Genomic DNA, 6,010 nt, shown 5'->3' on the forward strand with positions numbered 1-6,010 from the left:
TGTATGTGAAACACAAAGTTCCAGACACACACACACACACAGAGAGAGAAAGAGAGATTTTTCTCTGCTGTTCATTCACCCAAATTATCACAAAAGTTGAAGTTATCTAGGATAACGCCAAGAGCCTGGGACCCCAGCCAAAGGTCTCACACGAATGGCAGGAATCCAAGTATTTGGACCATCTGTTTTTTTCTCAGGTGCGCTGGCAGAGAACTGGAAGAAAGTGGCAGAGTTGGGACTTGTGCAGGTGCCCACATGGGATGTTGATGTCACAGGCAGCATCTTAACCACTGCATTGTAATACCAGCCTTTCATACAAGTTCCTCCCCCACCGCCCCACCGCCCCATGGAGTCCCTTTGCTCTCCCTTGTTCAATGCAAGCCCTTCTCACGCACCCTAATCCTCTCTTTTCATTGTCTGTGTCTCCACCTCCCCTTCTTTTTTCTCCTTCCCTACCCTCCTCTTCCCTCCATCTTTTGCTGGCTTCCTCACAACCTCCTTCTCCTCCACATTCTCTCATGTCACTAGGAAGCTGGTCATGATGTTTCCATGTCCCCCCAAGGATGTTGTGGAAAACTAGATGCCGGAGTCCAGCTCCAGCCAAGTTCAGAACTCAAGAAGGGTGCGTAGAATAGGCGTAGAGAAAATAAAAGGATCACTATAATGGACAATGTACAGAAGCTGTCCTCTTTATTTATATAGAAGTAGTCACAAGCTCTGGCACAGACTTTATATGTCATGGTCAAGTGGGTGTGTTGTAGGGTTTTTGACCCCGAATACGACAGCAACCTCAATTCTTGTCTCGCAGGAAAGAAGAATTTTCCTACCAACACAGTTTAGTGTTAAAGCAAGATTTATTAGAAAAGCTGAGAAAGGAGAATCCCATCCTAGTGACGGGAGGGGGCTTTGAGATAGAAAGGACCCTTACCCCCTGCCATAGTGGCAGGAGGAAAAATCGGAAAAACGTAGCCTTCTGCCATAGTGGTAGGAGGAAATGTGGGGAAAAAAAAATCAGTATTAATGGTGGGGAAGGCATCTTTTAAAGGTTTACTTCAAAAATGTTTCTGAGACCATCCAGGCTTGCCGAGGTCTTGGCCACACCTTCAGGTGGGTGGCACCAGCACTGCCCACCCATTTCCTAACTGATTAAGAGACCACCAATGGGCAACGTCTTACGTGTAGGTTCTCCGCCCAATAAGGAGGGGTCATGGAATGCTTAAAATCCCAAGACCCTCAAACCTTTGGTGTCTCTCCCACCTCCTGCCTTTCTCTCCGGAGGTGCTTTCCCTTCCCTCTTCCTTCTCTGCTCATCTGGTCCCTTTGCAAATAAACTTTTCTGTCTACAACTGATTCCTGGCTTTTTATTTCTATGCTAAGTTAAGGAAAGAACCCACTGGCATTTCTGGTAACAGTTTCTCCATAAACAGAGAAGAATTCCTGGTTTCCATGGTACCTGGCCTTGGGACAAAAGGCCCAGAAAGGTGTCAGACATGCTACTTCTTTTTCCCTTTTCAGTGATAAGGAGACCAGCCTGATATGTTAAAATATGAACTTGTCTCAGGAGAGACGTGCTCTGGTGAATCCAAAACATGGTGGGGAAAATACACTTTTATGTTTGAGAAAAAAATGATGATGTTCTCGCTTCAGCAACACATATACTGAAATTGGAATGATACAGAGAAGAATTGCATGGCTCCTGCACAAGGAGAAAAAAATGATGACTTGGGGACCCAGAATACCCTAACTGCCTACTACCCAGTCTAACTCCTCTATCAGGTGTTTCCAAGGATAATTCTGCCATTTATTTCATCTTCAAGCAGGAAGTTATCCATCCTGACCCTGTGGTCAGGAAGTGCTCAACAGACGATTCATATCAATCAGTAACACTTTCCTACTACAATCCTCACTCTACAACTTAATCTTGAATCAGTTAAGAGAGGAAATGCATCACAGAAGGAGGGAGCTAAAGATCAAGGATGGCCAATGGGGGCAGCAGAGACAAAGACAGAGACAGCATGAATTGTCAAAGGCCCTTTGGCCAAGACTTTAGCAGCAGCATTGATTTCCAAGCTCTCATTGATAGTAAAAAGCTAATTCCACAGAGGTAGACAATGCCTAAATAGATTACAGAATTCTCAGCGGGGTTGTCTGGTGTCCATGAGAATGGAGGTGGAGCTGCCTTTCAGGTGGTTGTAGGGAGATCTGCTGGGCCCTGCCATGCAGCGGGGAATTCTTTGTGGCCCTGCCTGCAATGGAACAATACTCTTCATGAAAGAGAGAAAGCAAAGGGTTAATGCTTTCCTTGCTTCTATATGTTGCTTGGCAAGATAAGAAGCAAGAGGAAGGCTGTGACAGGCCCGACTGGGTCAAGGGGGTCTGGGTTTCTGTTTCCTGACAAGCGAATTCCTTATCCTGAGAAATGGGCTCAAAAAGTCCTGGGTCGGTGTCAGAATAGGGCCATAAAACTGTAACAGGCCCGCGCTGCGGGAAGGGGGGTCTGAGTCAAGGGGGTCTGAGTCGGCATCTGAGTCAGGGCCATAAAACTTAAGGCCTGTCACAAAAATATGTTAAGCTTGTAGTGTGTGCCTATAAGATGCCTGTACTCCCGGAGCTCGAGGCTTCTCTCCCCTGCTGGAGTAGGGGCCCGTTTGCGAACGTCAATAAAATCCTCTTGCTTCTTGCAGCCTCTGACCTGGTTCTTGAGCTCTTGGGCAGCAACTCTCGGGGTCCGTAACCGTTAGACCCCCTCAGGGTTTAACAGTCACACCTTCGTGTTTTCCAAACCCATAGCATGGACCCCAGCAACTAGGAAACTGAAAATCTTCATGAGTATGTAGGAGGTTGGTGGCAAAGATGAGAGGGCGCTCTCTCAAGACCTTCTGGCCACTCCAGTCCAGCAGTCATTGCTTTAAGCTGACTGCATCTGAAATGAGGAAGGGAGCGATGAAAATGACAGCTGTTTCTTGTCAGAGTTACTGAGGAGGCAGTGCTCCTGGCATCACCGTAAGCTTCTGGTTGGTCACCTCATTTTTGTCACTTAGACCCTCACTTAAGAAACCAAAATGCACCTCAGGGCTCACATTGAGCCTTTATGTTTCTGTCATAATTGCAACAGATTCTAGCGCGGTCTGTGCCCACAGAGCTGGTGTGGGCGCATAGAGATGGGTCAGCTTCTCTTCCACCTGCAGCCACTCCTGGAAAGGCTCAGCGACACTGGCCCTGTCACCATGGAACAGCTCCCAATTATTCTAAATCACTACAACCGTTCTCAAGAAAATCATAGAGGTGTTCTGTGCTGGTTCCCACCTACACTCAGAGCCAGTGGCTGTTCCTGCTTGCTGAGCAATGTGCTTGGCTTCCAAGAAGTACAGAGAGCAGAAATAGAACTCTCCCATTCCTGATCAGCATAAATGCCTGAGGGCTTTTGCACACAGTGCCCATGCAAGAGACTTGGATTTGGACAGATCTTAGAATGAAAATGTTAACCTATCTGATGAAGACAACAAACTAAACTGGCGGCATCCTACATCACAATGTAAGGATGTCAGGGTGTGGGCTTGGTCTCCATTGCATAACTCAGATGTTTAAAGAAAACCTATGTCAGACCTGTACTGCAAAGTCAAGGTGGCTTCAGGCCACAGATGCAGCAATTTTTCCAGAGAAGTAAATGAGGTAGAAGCTTGCTTTGGGAAGACCCAAGTCTCCTTCATTTTAATTAAATTTTCCCCACACTGTGGCAGTTTTCTCCATGAAAGTGGTGAGTCTTGGTCTCACGTTTAGTGAATTGACAACAGAAAAAAATACATAGTTGTAACTTAAGGGAGCAACATAAAGAATCAGATCTGCCCTACAAGGTGCCTAGGTGCCTCAGGGCATCTCTGTGAGGAGGCTTCCTGCTGTTTGAGCTCAGAAATGAAAGGTAACAGAAGAAGGTTGTTTCAGGTGCCTAGCACCGGGTCCTAAGCAATCAGGTTCAGCCAATAAGGCTGGGTTTCTAGCAGTGGAAATAGCCCTTGCACAGCAGGCTGTCTTCCTATTCAGGAGATCTGAGGCTTTCGGCCCAAAGCAGCAAGAAACTACTTGTAAGTCTTCAGTAGAAAAATAAATGACACCTGGCCTAGCAGCTAAAGTCCTAACCTGGAACGTACCAGGATCCCATATGGGCACCAGTTCTAATCCTGGCAGCTCTACTTCCCATCCAGCTCCCTGCTTGAGGCCTGGGAAAGCAGTCGAGGACTGCCCAAAGCCTAGGGACCCTGCACCCATGTGGGAGATCTGGAAGAAGTTCCTGGCTCCTGGCTTTGGATTGGCACAGCACCAGTCATTGCGCTCACTTGGGAAGTGAATCATCAGATGGAAAATCTTCCTCTCTGTCTCTCTTCCTCTCTGTATATCTGACTTTCCAATATATATATTTTTTAATTTAAAAAATAAATAAATAAATAAATAACACCTAACACACACATTTTTAAAACTTGCTCTGGGTATTACGTGGAGAGAATATCAGGAGGATGCAAGAGAAACGCAGGGTCTGCACACCTGGGCGCAATTTGCTCATTTCTCCAGGCTTTGGACCTCCAGTTGTGGTAGCCATTTGAGAGTGAAATAATGGATACAAGGATCTTGTCACTCTTTCTCTCTCTGTAACTCTACCTTTCAAATAAATACATCTTTTAAAAAAATAGTGCCCGGGTTGAGTTGTCAGCAGTTGAGTGAGAGGAATATGACAGTTCCTCGGGTCCTGATGACAGGGAAAAAAGCTACACAGGGACTGGAGATGGAGTCAGACTGTGGACTTGAAAAATTCAAGGTAAACTGTGGGCTACAAGCGTGGAGAAAGAGAAGTGCTGTCGTGCCCACGTTTCTTATCGTCCGGCGATAAGAGGCAGACGCGAGTGAAGTCTTCTGCGGTAATCTTTATTGTGCGCACCAAGATGAGGAGGGAAAGGCTCCGACCCCAGCAGGCTGTCTGCTCTTATGTGCTGACTGGCCCCGCCTCCGCCGATGATAGGTCGGCATCATGATTACGCAGGGTCCTGGGCCACTAGATTCGTCAGTCCCAGTGTTCATGCACCGGCCACGCCTCAGCTCACTGCGCATGCGCTAGGCGCCTGTGCAGTACCGCGAAAGCTACGTAACTCTCCATCAGGAACCAAGGTGTGACTTTTCCGGCCGGCGCCATTTTGGGTACGGCATGTGGCCAGTACATGCAGATGCGGCTGGCAACAAAGTGCATTGCCAGAGTACCTCTGAGATCTTGGCTGAGCAACGTCCAGGTTGAGAGCTGATGTTTCTGGTGTGGTGTGATAAGAACAAGGTGATGAGAGGAGGAAAGGATCACGTGGTGAGAACAAGGTGATGAGAGGATGGGGGAACCAATCAGGCATCTTTTTCCATCAGTTATACTTGTGACATTAGTGAGCTGATATGGTGAGGCTGCCAGGTACAACATCTACAACTCAGAAAGAAGACTGAGCTGGGCTGCTGGGGAGGACCTGGACACAGCAAGGACATGAATGGTGGGCTGAGATCATCCAGGGAGAGCAGTGCTGTGGCTGAGTCTCCTGATATTGGACTCCCAGGACAGAGAATTCAAAGCCTAAGCTTTCACCTTTGTCAAGCTGATTTGCCCTTTGACCCCTTAAACAGAATACGTACCAATCATTGCATTTACACTGGTCTCAAGTCTTGAGTGTTCTAAAATTCTACAGACCTGGTACCTCTTAGCTTTCAGTCTATGGAAGGGGAGAGTCGGAAATCAGGGTTGGCAACAGAACTATCACTGCTTATGACCTGCACTTGGATGTAGCCATCACTGTATTCAGAAGAGAAAGGAACCCAGACTCTCAAAAGCGGTAAGGGGAGTGGATGTGTTGAGCACATTTGCATGCACTGTTCTATTTCAATCGACTTTAACATGCTCACTCGGAGCTATTCATATTTATGATTTAAAAATTGCTAACTAAATGGTTACAGATTAAATAACCTCTGTTTCCTTGTATATTATTGT

The 6,010-nt window shown here is 46.9% G+C and overlaps 1 non-coding gene across 1 annotated transcript; it reads left to right on the forward strand.

Moving 5' to 3' along the window:
- The first annotated feature begins 1,632 nt into the window (after window positions 1–1,632).
- LOC121161207 lies at window positions 1,633–1,742 on the forward strand. Its single transcript, XR_005884662.1, has one exon. It is a non-coding gene; the product is annotated as a U6 spliceosomal RNA (small nuclear RNA).
- The last annotated feature ends 4,268 nt before the right edge of the window (window positions 1,743–6,010 follow it).

This window comes from Ochotona curzoniae, unplaced genomic scaffold (genome assembly GCF_017591425.1).
Source record: "Ochotona curzoniae isolate NIBS_2020 unplaced genomic scaffold, NIBS_Ocur_1.0 contig_4714, whole genome shotgun sequence".
Classification (NCBI taxonomy): domain Eukaryota; kingdom Metazoa; phylum Chordata; class Mammalia; order Lagomorpha; family Ochotonidae; genus Ochotona; species Ochotona curzoniae.